At 36.0% G+C, this 12855-nt stretch overlaps 1 pseudogene; it reads left to right on the top strand.

Moving 5' to 3' along the window:
- The first annotated feature begins 529 nt into the window (after nucleotides 1-529).
- Nucleotides 530-7691, top strand: LOC103402791 (cytochrome P450 CYP749A22-like; annotated as a pseudogene).
- The last annotated feature ends 5164 nt before the right edge of the window (nucleotides 7692-12855 follow it).

Genomic DNA, 12855 nt, shown 5'->3' with positions numbered 1-12855 from the left:
GTCTTGAGTGAAATAGATATAAAGAGAAGTTCCAACTAGGGACCTTGAGATTGTAAGAATAATGTTACTGGGATTGAATTTTGATTGTTTTTCTTGATTTCTTGAGAATATAAGGATGATGTTGTGTGTTCTGTTTTCTTGGAACTCTTATTGTGTTTGTTGGTGAACTGGAACTTTCATTGGGGACTTTCATGTATATTCAATTGCTGAAAAGACCAAAGAGACCATATCATGTCTTCGACATTAACGCCTCTCTCAACCTAGTGGATGGAAATATTAGTCATTTTAAAAGCACTTTTCAAATGAGCACATAAATGATAAGGCATTTGTTTTGGTAGCCATGCTGGCTTGGTGAAGCTCTCTCTGATCTTGATTGCCTGTTACTTTGGCGCCTTGTTTGTACACTATCATTTGCCTTTTGTCTAGTATCAATTTTATTCTTCTGACCAACCAAAATTGTAGACGTGAACAATCATGGAGTAATTATATTTAACAAATTAGCCGATCTCCTTTGTTCCCCACCAAATAATAATTTTTAGGGTCAGAAGATAGCTAGAAACAAAAGTGGCATCTTGAATGTGTCACAATCATTTACCAAAAGTATCCAATGAATCAAATTATAAATAAGGAGCAGGGAAATTTCACTTGGGGAGGGAATGATCAGTAGGTTCAGAGGCATAGCAAAAGAGAAAAACAGTAACGAAATGATTTGGTTTGGAGATCCGGTGATCACTCTTTTGAGCTTTCTGTGTTTATTCATTCTCTTAGCTCTCATCAAGATCTTTCAAACTATGGTAGACTCCAAATCGCATTCAAAATTCGCTCGCTTTGCAGGGAATCAAAGGCGTCCTTCTTACAGGCTTGTCCACGGAAGCACCAAAGAAATCGTGAGCATGAAAAGCGAAGCAATGGGAAGGCCCTTGAATTTATCACATGACATACAGTCCACAGTTCAACCTCATATTCACTCCTGGACCAAGATATATGGTGATAACCTAGTTTAGTTTATAATTAACCGTAGTTTGAAAGAAATAATTTGGCAATTTCTTTTTTCTACGACAGGGAGGAGCTTTCTGCAGTGGTATGGTACCCAAGCTCAACTAGTTATTGGGGGACCTGAGTTGTGGAAAGAGATACTAAATAACAAAGAGCGAGCTTATCCGAAAAGGGAGCCTCCACCTTATGTAAAGAAACTATTGGGAGATGGCCTTGCATCAACTGAAGGTGAAAAATGGGGGAAACTGCGAAAGTTCGCCAACCATGCCTTCCATGGAGATATCTTAAGAGTAAGTTATGCAGACTTACAGTTATTGGTAATTCTTGCAAACAGTACTAAGAAAAAGCATAAATTCAAAGCGAATTATATAATTTTGCAATATGGTGTTGTTTTTACTAGAGTATGATTCCGACGATGACAACTAGTGTTGAGACAATGCTATAAAGGTGGAAAGATCATGAAGGAAAAGAAATCGAAGTGTTTGAGGAATTTAGGTTGTTGACTTCAGAAGTCGTTTCGAGGACAGCATTTGGTAGCAGCTACTTAGAAGGGAAGAATGTTTTCGAGATGTTGATGAAGTTATTTTTCTTTATATTTAAACATAATTTCAAACTCAGGTTTCCTGGCATCAGGTATTTTCCTTCTAACTAAATTCAGCATTTAGGAAGATTATGTATCCTTCTCGAGTTTAATGTTTCATTTTATATTGCAGCAAGTTTTTTAAAACCAGCAATGAGGTCGAATCAAAGAAGATCGAGAAAGGAATACGAGATAGCATATTAGAAATTGTTAAGAAAAGAGAAGAGAAGGCAACGAGTGGAGGAGAAGACGGCTTTGGGAGTGATTTTCTTGGATTACTTGTAAAGGCTCGCCATGATGCCAATGACAAGCAAAGGATTTCGGTTGACTATTTGGTTGATGAATGCAAGACATTTTATTTTGCTGGACAAGAAACCACTAATACTTTGCTGGCTTGGACTGTCTTTCTTCTGGCTTTCCATACGGATTGGCAGTTTGAACTTTGAAGCACACAAAAGGAGGTTCTGCAATTATTTGGCAAACAAACTCCAAATGCCGATGGACTTGCCAAACTGAAAACAGTAAGAAGTCACACAATTTTATTGCTTGTCTAAGTGACAAAAATGTTCAGTTGTTTGTTTTGGGAGTATGAATCTGTTGACCCTAAAAACTACCAAGCCTACGTGGCGCGCAGGCCGAATAATTTACGAGCTAACTACGTCCTTCTATGAATGCGGGGCGTGCCAACTCGTTGGCCGAGCTCGGCCGAGGAGTAAAATTTGTTGATGTTACGTTGGGTGCGCTGCTGACTTCTGAATCTCGCGACTGCGGCCGAGGAAGGAACACTCTCGGCCTTCAGGTTCTAGAGCCTGAAGACAAAGCTGCTAGTTCTGCGAAGTTCAATATCAAATTCGGCTTTCAATGTGCCGAATGTAATAACTTGTAACACCTCATTTCGCCGAGACTTGGATAGATAACCAACCGTCCTTGCCGCAGTGCTGTTGATGCCAACAGAAGATGCTACGAGATCGGATGATTCTACAGCGACAGAGCTATCTATGCCGACTGAAGATATCACCGGTTGCTTTCACAGTGCTGTTGATGCTAACAGAAGATGTGTCAGCGAAAAGAGAAAATAAAAAATCTCAAAGTTGTTGAAAGAGTTTGCGTAGGACAGTTGTGTGTTGAATTGGAGGTTATTTTGAATGGTTCACGACCTCTTGTATTTATAATAGCTGTATATCTGCTGCGACATCCAGGCTAAAATAATATTCCTCAGAATATTATCTTTAATATCCCACGGATTGCTTTTCAATTCTATCTCTTGCATGCAATCTCTTTTGAGCAATTAGTCTTTGATTTGATAATGTCTGACAACATCATCATCACCCTAAAAAGACCTAGCCACCCTAGGCTTCTTAAATGTCACCATTATCCAATATTTTTATCTTGGCATTCCCCCATACTTTTAGACTAGGTGCATGCAACGAATGTGATGTCAATCTTCTGAAGATACACCCAAGCCGTTCTAATCCGCTGCACTGCTAACAACTCCAAATTAATTCAGACTGTTCTGCTTGCTTGGAGGTATAATTTGCATCTTATCTTATCACATTCAAGAATATGTCAAGATAACTCACAAAAGATAATTTTTACGGTAAAAATCATAATATTATCCTTTAAAATTATCTTTACTATTCCATTCGACGATCTAGAACCATGCTTACCCAACGACCTCGATTACTTGGGCCGATGGTGTAAAATCGGGTCCAAACATTGCCCCCTAGTTTCCTTGAGCTTCGGCCCAAAAGCCAAATGGTTAAGGAAATTAGCGCAGTCGAAGAAATATATGGTTGAGGAATCCACTCTATAACTTAACACGTCTAGAAAGAAACCTCGACGAGCTGGCCGAGAAAAACCAAAACGGGGTCGAAGTCTTGAAGCCCTGCTCAGATATATATGCATGGCAAGCCGAATGACCCCATGGACGATAGCACTAGCACTCGGCAATAATGCCTCACCGAGCTCGGCATGTGTGTTATATACTAATAACTAATAAAAGTGACTGAACCTTCTCAAGAAGGGCTTGTCTTGAACATCAACAAATGCAGGCCGAGAAACACCAAGGCCGAGGTGTAAAATAAGTTCTATTCGGCCAATCTTTTTTTATATATTATTTACTCGACTTCGGCGACCTTTTACTTTTCTCAACCTCAGCGACCTCGACTTAATATATTGTTTCAAGTTGCCACCTTATTTTAAGCCATATATATATATATATATATATATATATGCATATTAAACCTGATAGCATGTAGCCTGACTGCTCGATGTGATGCCGATGTATATATATTAATCCCATGTCAGCAATGCACATAATCTCAACCGCAATTACGGCCGAATTCTTTCTTACTTTTCTTGACTTTGGCCTAACCTAGACTTCGGCCAAAATGTTTTGTTTCGGCCCCCATGACTGTTTTTCTTTTTAAGCCAAGTGGTTGAGAAAATAAATTCTTATTCGTGACACCTCGGCCTATTGAGAAAACTGGCAGCTCGACCAATCAAAGTCAGCAATGCCAATTATACCATCTTCTTAAGCATCGGCTGAATAGCCGAATGGTGAAGAAAATAAATTTTTTTTTTTTTACTCTCGACAGAAAACACACAATGAAATACATGTTGCAATATCACATCTTCTTAGCAAATTTATATTACTTCCTCGGCCAACTAATATATATATATTTGGATTGCCGCAATGTTGTTGCCCTCTTATTTTCTTATGCATCGGCTTAATTAGCCAGATGATTAAGAAAATAATTTATTCTTTTTTTTTATTTTTTTTTTCTAAATGGAAATAAAAGTAGCCGAACCATAGTCAAGAGGAGGCCAACGATGCTTTATTCCAAACCGAGATCTTGTAATAACAAAATTTTGAAATTGATTTTGCTCTAGGCCGAATAAAGAATCACCTCCAAATACTTTTGACTTGGCGAAATATTTTTAATCATCGGCTGCCGAATGTATTGAACAATTACTACGCCCCCTGGGCATAATAATTTCACCAATTTCAGCTTTTAACTTAAACAATTTAACCGAATGAGATTTCTCCATATCGGCTTTATCGCCAATAATCATATCAATTGGCGTGGTTTTTCCAGCTAGGCCTATGTCTCGGCCTTGTTCGTCATTGGAGCACTCCTTTAACGAGTCATTTTCTAAGTCGATTTGTGGCTCAGAAACTTGAACTTTTGCTTCTAGGCCTACCACACTTTCAGTCTCGACCGAAAAAATAGGTGGTCTTTGTTCTTCGGCCAAATTAACAATTTTCTTAGGCCGCCGCAGTGTTGTTGCCCCCTTATTTTCTTATGCATCGGCTTAATTAGCCAGATGATTAAGAAAATAATTTATTCTTTTTTTTTACTTTTTTTTCTAAATGGAAATAAAAGTAGCCGAACCATAGTCAGGAGGAGGCCAACGATGCTTTATTCCAAACCAAGATCTTGTAATAACAAAATTTTGAAATTGATTTTGCTCTAGGCCGAATAAAGAATCACCTCCAAATACTTTTGACTTGGCGAAATATTTTTTATCATCGGCTGCCGAATGTATTGAACAATTACTACGCCCCCTGGGCATAATAATTTCACCAATTTCAGCTTTTAACTCAAACAATTTAATCGAATAAGATTTCTCCATATCGGCTTTATCGCCAATAATCATATCAATTGGCGTGGTTTTTCCGGCTAGGCCTATGTCTCGGCCTTATTCGTCATTGGAGCACTCCTCTGACGAATCATTTTCTAAGTCGATTTGTGGCTCAGAAACTTGAACTTTTGCTTCTAGGCCTACCACACTTTCAGTCTCAACTGAAAAAATAGGTGGCCTTTGTTCTTCGACCAAATTAACAATTTTCTTATGACGAATATTGGTTGTGACCGGAGTGGAAATTTCCCCCCCCCCCCGGTCTCTTGCCTTTCAGAAATTCTTCTCAATCTCTCGAGAAGTTGTTTTTGCTTCTTTAATAGGCGATGACACTCATCCCATGAAGCCTGGCCGAGATAGATCATGTGAACTTCGTAGTTTTAGCACTGTGTCCTACTGGGCATGCCAAAATGTTGACCCTAAAAACTACCAAGCCTACGTGGCGTGCAGGCCGAGTAATCTACGAGCTAACTACATCCTTCGGTGAATGCGGGGCGTGTCAACTCGTCGGCCAAGCTCGGCCGAGGAGTAAAATTTGTTAATGTTACGTTGGGTGCGCTGCTGACTTCTGAATCTTACGACTGCGGTCGAGGAAGGAACACTTTCGGCCTACGGGTTCTAGAGCCTAAAGACAAGGCTGCTAGTTCTGTGAAGTTCAATATCAAATTCGGCTTTCAATGTGCCGAATGTAATAACTTGTAACACCTCACTTCGCCGAGAAGGCTAATGAGATGACCCCGACCAATAAGGATTCGAAAATCCTTCTCGACCGAGACTTTGATAGATAACCAACCGTCCTTGCCGCAGTGCTGTTGATGCCAACGAAAGATGCTACGAGATCAGCTGATTCTACGACGACAGAGCTATCTATGCCGACTGAAGATATCACCGGTTGCTTTCACAGTGCTGTTGATGCCAACGGAAGATGTGTCAGCGAAAAGAGAAGATAAAAAATCTCAAAGTTGTTGAGAGAGTTTGCGCATGGCAGTTGTGTGTTGAATTGGAGGTCATTTTGAATGGTGCACGACCTCTTGTATTTATAATAGCTGTATATCTGCTGCGACATCCAAGCTAAAATAATATTCCTCAGAATATTATTTTTAATATCCCACGGATTGCTTTTCAATTCTATCTCTTGTGTGCAATCTCTTCTGAGCAATTAGTCTTTGATTTGATAATGTCTGACAACATCATCATCACCCTAAAAAGACCTAGCCACCCTAGGCTTCTTAAATGTCACCATTATCCAAACTTTTATCTTGGCATTCCCCCATACTTTTAGACTAGGTGCATGCAACGAATGTGATGTCAATCTTCTGAAGATACACTCAAGCAGTTCTAATCCGCTGCACTGCTAACAACTCCAAATTAATCCGGAGTGTTCCGCTTGCTTGGAGGTATAATTTGCATCTTATCTTATCACATTCAAGAATATGTCAAGATAACTCACAAAAGAAAATTTTTTAAGTAAAAATCATAATATTATCCTTTAAAATTATCTTTACTATTCCATTCGACGATCTAGAACTATGCGTACCCAACGGTCTCGATTACTTGGGCCGATGGTGTAAAATCAAGTCCAAACAGAATCTTACATCGAGAAAAAAGTGACTTTTCATGCATTTATAAGTAATTAAGCTACTCCTCATAATGTCAATTGGTTTTATGGTGAAACCTCAACTTTATTCATAGTACTAGAGCAAGTTGTCTCATGTGTAAAGCCCAGCGGCCACACATGTTCCACGTCATCCGATTTGTATTGCCTACATTAGGTTTAAAAATTCGTCACACGTGAGAATGTGTGTTGAGAGTGAGAATGTAATTGGATTACTTTTCATATTACCAATTGGTTTTATGGTGAAATTTCAACTTTCTTAAGCTTGGAGTCCTGATTTAATTCGTTGACTAACTTTCGTTTTCATTTTGATGCATGCAGATGAGTATGATCATCAATGAGTCTCTAAGGTTATATCCTCCTCTTGTTTCGATTGCAAGGAAAGTTGGAAGGGAAGTTAGACTCGGAAATCTCATTGTTCCGGCCAATGTTGAACTGTTCATCCCAAGTCTAGCAATTCACCATGAGCCTCAACTCTGGGGACAAGACGCGCACCTTTTCAAACCGGAGCGGTTCTCTGAAGGGATTGCCAAAGCCACTGAGAACAACATAGCTGCATTCTTACCCTTCGGATTGGGACCGCGAAATTGTGTGGGAATGGACCATGCAACCACGGAAGCAAAGATTGCTTTGTCGATGATTCTACAGCGCTACTCCTTCACCCTTTCCCCGGGTTATGTCCACTCACCCGTGCAGTATATTACAGTTCGACCACAACACGGAGTTCAAGTAATTCTTCACTCATTGTGAACTGTAAACACCAGGATTATCGACAATGTTCGCACTTGGTGCGCAGAAAAGATTTCCCCAGAAATAAATTTCTTCAAATGTGGCATATCTTATTGAGGGCGCACATAATTCTTTTTGTTTTTGGTAAACGGGCGCACATAAATCTTTGGCCGTCAAATCGTGGATAAAAATGTAAGAGAATGGTAGGTAATAAAATTTGTATTAGAAAAAGTCAATCCCAAAAAAAAAAAAAAAAAAAAAAAAAAGGATGCACATGTTTGAAGAAATGTATCTGTCAATCTCAACGAACACTACTGATATGATAGAGACTTAGCATGTATACATTGAATACATTGAAATTAAAATTGACTTTATTGATTGTTGCTCTCAATCATACATCTTCCATTTCTTGTGTTGTGTAGTCACTTGGTTATCTATTATAAACTATGGAATAATTAAATGAAAGTCTACGTAAAATATTTCTTGTGTTATTCTTTTAGGAAGCCTACTTGTTTCTTCACTTATGATAAATATGTCTTCATCATGCCAACATTATAATTAGATTCATTCATTCTCCTTATGATTCGGTTCTATTTAGTGGTGCATATATGCTGCTTGTTTCTCTTTTCAGGGCCGCCGTCTCGTCCCAAACTTTGTGATTCGGTTTAGTTATAAATTGGAATTGAACCCCTTTACCAATGGATATTAGATCTGGCATTCATGTCGTGTTTTTCGTGTTCGTGTCGTTTTCGTGTCATACTCGATATCTTAACAGGTCGTGTCGTGTAACACCCGTTAAAATGAACGGGTAAAATGACCAAACCCCAAATCGACCCGATAATATTAACAGGTAATATGACCCTACCTGTTACCCGTTAAGGAAAATATATTTTAAACCAATAAATAATCAAATGAAAAACATAATACTAAATAAGTATATACATACCATATTGTCACATCCAAAACATAAAAACACATTTTTCTTTAAGTATATTTTCACTTACCTAAAGTCTTTAATAGTTTTTTAATTGATGTAGAAGTGTAAAAAAAATATAGAAAAAATATATAAACGCTTGTAATGACAAGCTTTACAACTTTCATGAAGAGCTTAGCTTCGAAATTCGCCACTATAATCATATAAATCATAGATCAAAATTTAACCGTTGATTGTTGTTTACATTTACGCTTCATTGTTCTCATCAAATTTTCTTTTTTGAAAACTTGATCTATTAGAGGATGCAAGAAGATGAACGGTTTGGATCGTTGATATTATATTTAGAGTTTTACGGTTAGTGAAAATATTGTTTGATATTTATAAAGTTTCTACAAACTATATGACATCGACTCATATTTCGGTTAACCGTAAATATCGAAATGTGATATCAAAGATCTGAACCGTTCATCTTCTTACATCCGCTAGATGATCATGTTTTCAAAAAAGAAAATTTTAAAAATGAAATTCAGTAAGAAGAATAAAGCGTAAATAGCAATCTACGGTTAAATACAAATTTAAGGTTTATGAATTATAGTGTTGGATTTCGAAGCTGACCCCTTCATGAAAGTTGTAAAGTTTGTCACTATGAGTGCTTGTATATTTTTTTTACATTTTTTACACTTCTACAATAATTATTATTAATTTTGCCCTCAAATAAAAAAACATTATTCATGAAGGTTTGGAGGATTTTAAAAATCTAAACGATAATGTAAATGTAACAATTATCTACTCATTGAGGAATAATGATGAATCACGAGTGTTTATATATTCTTTCACATTTTTCATACTTGTATGTATGTCTTCTTAGTTCTTGCCTATACAAATACTATATTAGTTAAATTTAATTTTGGACAACAATATGTTAAGTAAAATTTATCCTAGTAATGATAATAAGGAACTCTCATAATAAAAATAAATAATGACTACAACTTTTTTTTAAAACTTATATAAAATAATAATACAAAACTATATATTTAATATAGAATATATTGTATATATTACTATGGCTATTGTATTTTATAATAAATCTTTTAGTAATTAAACTTTAAAATTATCAAAATAAATTTTTCCTTAATGGGTCGAAAAGGGTTATTCACGTGTTACCCGCGTGTATACCCGTTAAGAACCCGTTATTAACGGGTCACCCGATAATGACCCGATAAGTTATTGTGTTGACCCAAAACTCTTCATTTTCGTGTTGTGTTAGAAACTGCCGGGTCTATGGATATGTACGTACATATATATCTAGGGATGTGATATCCACACACCCCTTTTTACTTCTCTCACACCTTTTTAGTTTTCGACCGTCAGATCAGATTAATTGAAGAAGATCAATGAACATAAATTAACAGGATGTGTGTGAGAAGTAAAAAGGGGTGTGTGGATAGCACACCCTTATATCTATACATATAGATATGGGTATATAAACGACATACTGTTATAAGCAGAGAAAAGGTTTTAGTAAGTCCTCATAGGCAGTGACGGCAGAGTGAGGATCTTGGAGATTCTCAAATCACATTCGTTCATTGTACATCGTGCAATCAGAAATCATTGTAATTTTTTATATTTAAAATTGAATATAAACAGTACCTGACAAAAATTGGCCACACGATGTACAATAAACGGATATAATTGGAGGATTCTTGGGATCCTAACAAAGAGGATTCAGCAAGGATTTTCACAAAGAGGATTCGGCGATGATCCTCTCTTGTGACGGCATATGCATAATTATATAGATTATAATATAATAGTCCCTTTCATTGTAGCAGACACATTGTACGTGAACAATTAGAAGCAAAGAGAAAGTTTAAGAACAATCATCTTTACTGTCGAGTTGGCTGAGTTGACAAAATTTATGGCTTGAAAGTGACACTTCAAGTATGATATCTTATTTTGTTTCTGGTTCTTTTTCTTCTACTTGGTCACTCCAGATTCGTTGGAAAAACTATATTTCTTGGTTGCAGCTCTTGATTTTCTGTTGCTCCAATACATTTCGAAAAGAGAATGCAATTATTGTCAAATTAGCGAATTTAGGGCTTCTCTCGTCTTCACTTATTTATATTAAGTGACATTTGTCTGATCCGATATGTTGGATGCAATGGACAGATGACATCATTTGATGTATTGAGTTGTTAGCTTTGTTAAAGGTTTGCTAGGTTGTTAAGTGTGCGTATATATAGCTATAACTATTGTATCAGAAAGTTAATCAATTCAAGAGCTTTCATTTTCCTGTACAATCTCTCTTGTTTCTCTCTCTATCATCTTCTTCTTCTATAGAATGTATCAATCTTTTATCTTTCGCAATGTAGTTAACAATTTGGCATGCTGTTCCTCCTAGAAAGATTATTCCTTTTCTGTATTTAGATTTCTTGAGAAAGGCGACCTACATGTTTATTACCCCTTCTTGATGTGTGATTTTTTTTTTTACCTATTCCTTTTGGATTTTTATTTTTATTTTGTAGCTTATGTTGCAGGTTCTTACATAATGAAAGTTATTAAAAAACATAACAGAAAGCAGTGAATGGAGAAGAAGACGAGTTCGAGAGTGATTTTCTTGGACCACTTTTGACCAATAGGATCCTCTTCAGATTCTCTTTATAAGGATTCCAGAGATTCTTTAATCGTGTCCATTCATCTTACATCATGTGATCATAAATCATTTTAATTTTTTTTATTTATAATTGAATACAAAAGTACTTGATGAAAACTGACCGCACAATATACGATAAATAGACACAATTAAAAAATTCTTGGCCTCCGAAATTTTTATAAAGAAGATCCGAAAACGATCCTTATTCCACTTGTAAAGGCATGTCATGATAACAATGAGAAACAGAGGATTTCGTGGACGATTTTGTCGACGAGTGCAAGACGTTTTACTTTGCTGGACATTAAATAAATTTCTTCAAATACAACATCTCTTATCAAGTGCGCATAAATTGACGGTCAAATCATAGAACAAAAATATACAGAATGGTGGGTAATACAAGAATTGGATCCGTTCCAGACTTTAGTGTTTTGAAGCCTAGGAATCAATTCATCTGGGCCGCATAAATTCAATCCAATGGTCCCCATTAACTCATTTTCCTAGCCCATCACACAAAACCAACGACTTTGATTTCTTTTACACACTAATTAGTGACCCATATGATTTGATCTCTAAGCTCTAGATACTAAGGTCTGGAGCGGATCCAATTCTGGTAATACATTTGTAAAAGAAAAGGTAAATCTCCCGAAAACAGAAAATTGCATATTGTTTAGGAAAAGCTTTTGTCAATCTCAACGAATATTATTGATATGATAGAGACTTAGCATGTGTAGCATGTGTACATTTAAATTAAAATTGACTTCCATTAATTCTGTGGTCACTGGGTTACCTAAAATATGCAATAATTAAAGGAAAGTTTACCTAAAATAATTTTGTGGTCCGTATATGAGGAAACCTATTTGTTTCTCATCTTATAATTAACATATCTTTACAATGTGAACATTATAATTGAAACCATTCATTTTCTTTATCAATATTTAAAGATTATATATGTGCAAAAAATAATTCAATTTAGAGATCGTTTAGCTATTTATAAGCATCAAACAAACAGTTCAACATGATGATTTTACTTGTTATCAAAATCATTGTTTGATTTGACACGCATAAATAACTAAACGATTTCCAAAGCGAATGATTTTCTGTATGGTTATGCTAGGGAGACTAAATTTTGTAAACAAAATGATGTGGATGTTGATGATTGAATTATTACTTAAGTGTTAATTAATGTGCTTATTTTCTGTTGGTGATATATCATTTGCTTGCAAATTTGATTTCAAACTTTAGTCTCCCTATTATCATCTTTTATGCAAATATAATCTTTAATTAATGATAAATAAAAAAGAAAACTAATGAAAATGATTTGAAAACTTTAAGTTTTAACGATAAGGACAAAATAAAAGATAAACTGAATAGTACCAGGATTGATTTTTTAGTGTAAAAATATGATTTTTCGTTAAAATAAACAATACCAAGAATTTTTCGTTAAAATTCGTTAAATAAAATAAATAATTTCAATTATAATATTCATACGATAAAAACGCGTGAATCATAAAGGAAAAGGCAACAAACTACGTTCTCCGATAGGGGATTATTCTTTATTTAATTAACCTAGCCAACACACAACTTAGCTGTCACGGCCGCCCTCCCGTCCCAAACTTTATGATCAGCTATACTTTTTGTGAATACATTACATACACAAGACAAAGACCGGGTACCCAAGCTGAACTGGAATACCGAGCTAATAATAGACT

Source organism: Malus domestica, chromosome 16 (genome assembly GCF_042453785.1).
Source record: "Malus domestica chromosome 16, GDT2T_hap1".
In the NCBI taxonomy this organism is placed as follows: Eukaryota; Viridiplantae; Streptophyta; class Magnoliopsida; order Rosales; family Rosaceae; genus Malus; species Malus domestica.
The sequence above is the reverse complement of the archived record's forward strand: the minus strand, read 5'-3'. Positions and strand labels throughout refer to the sequence as shown.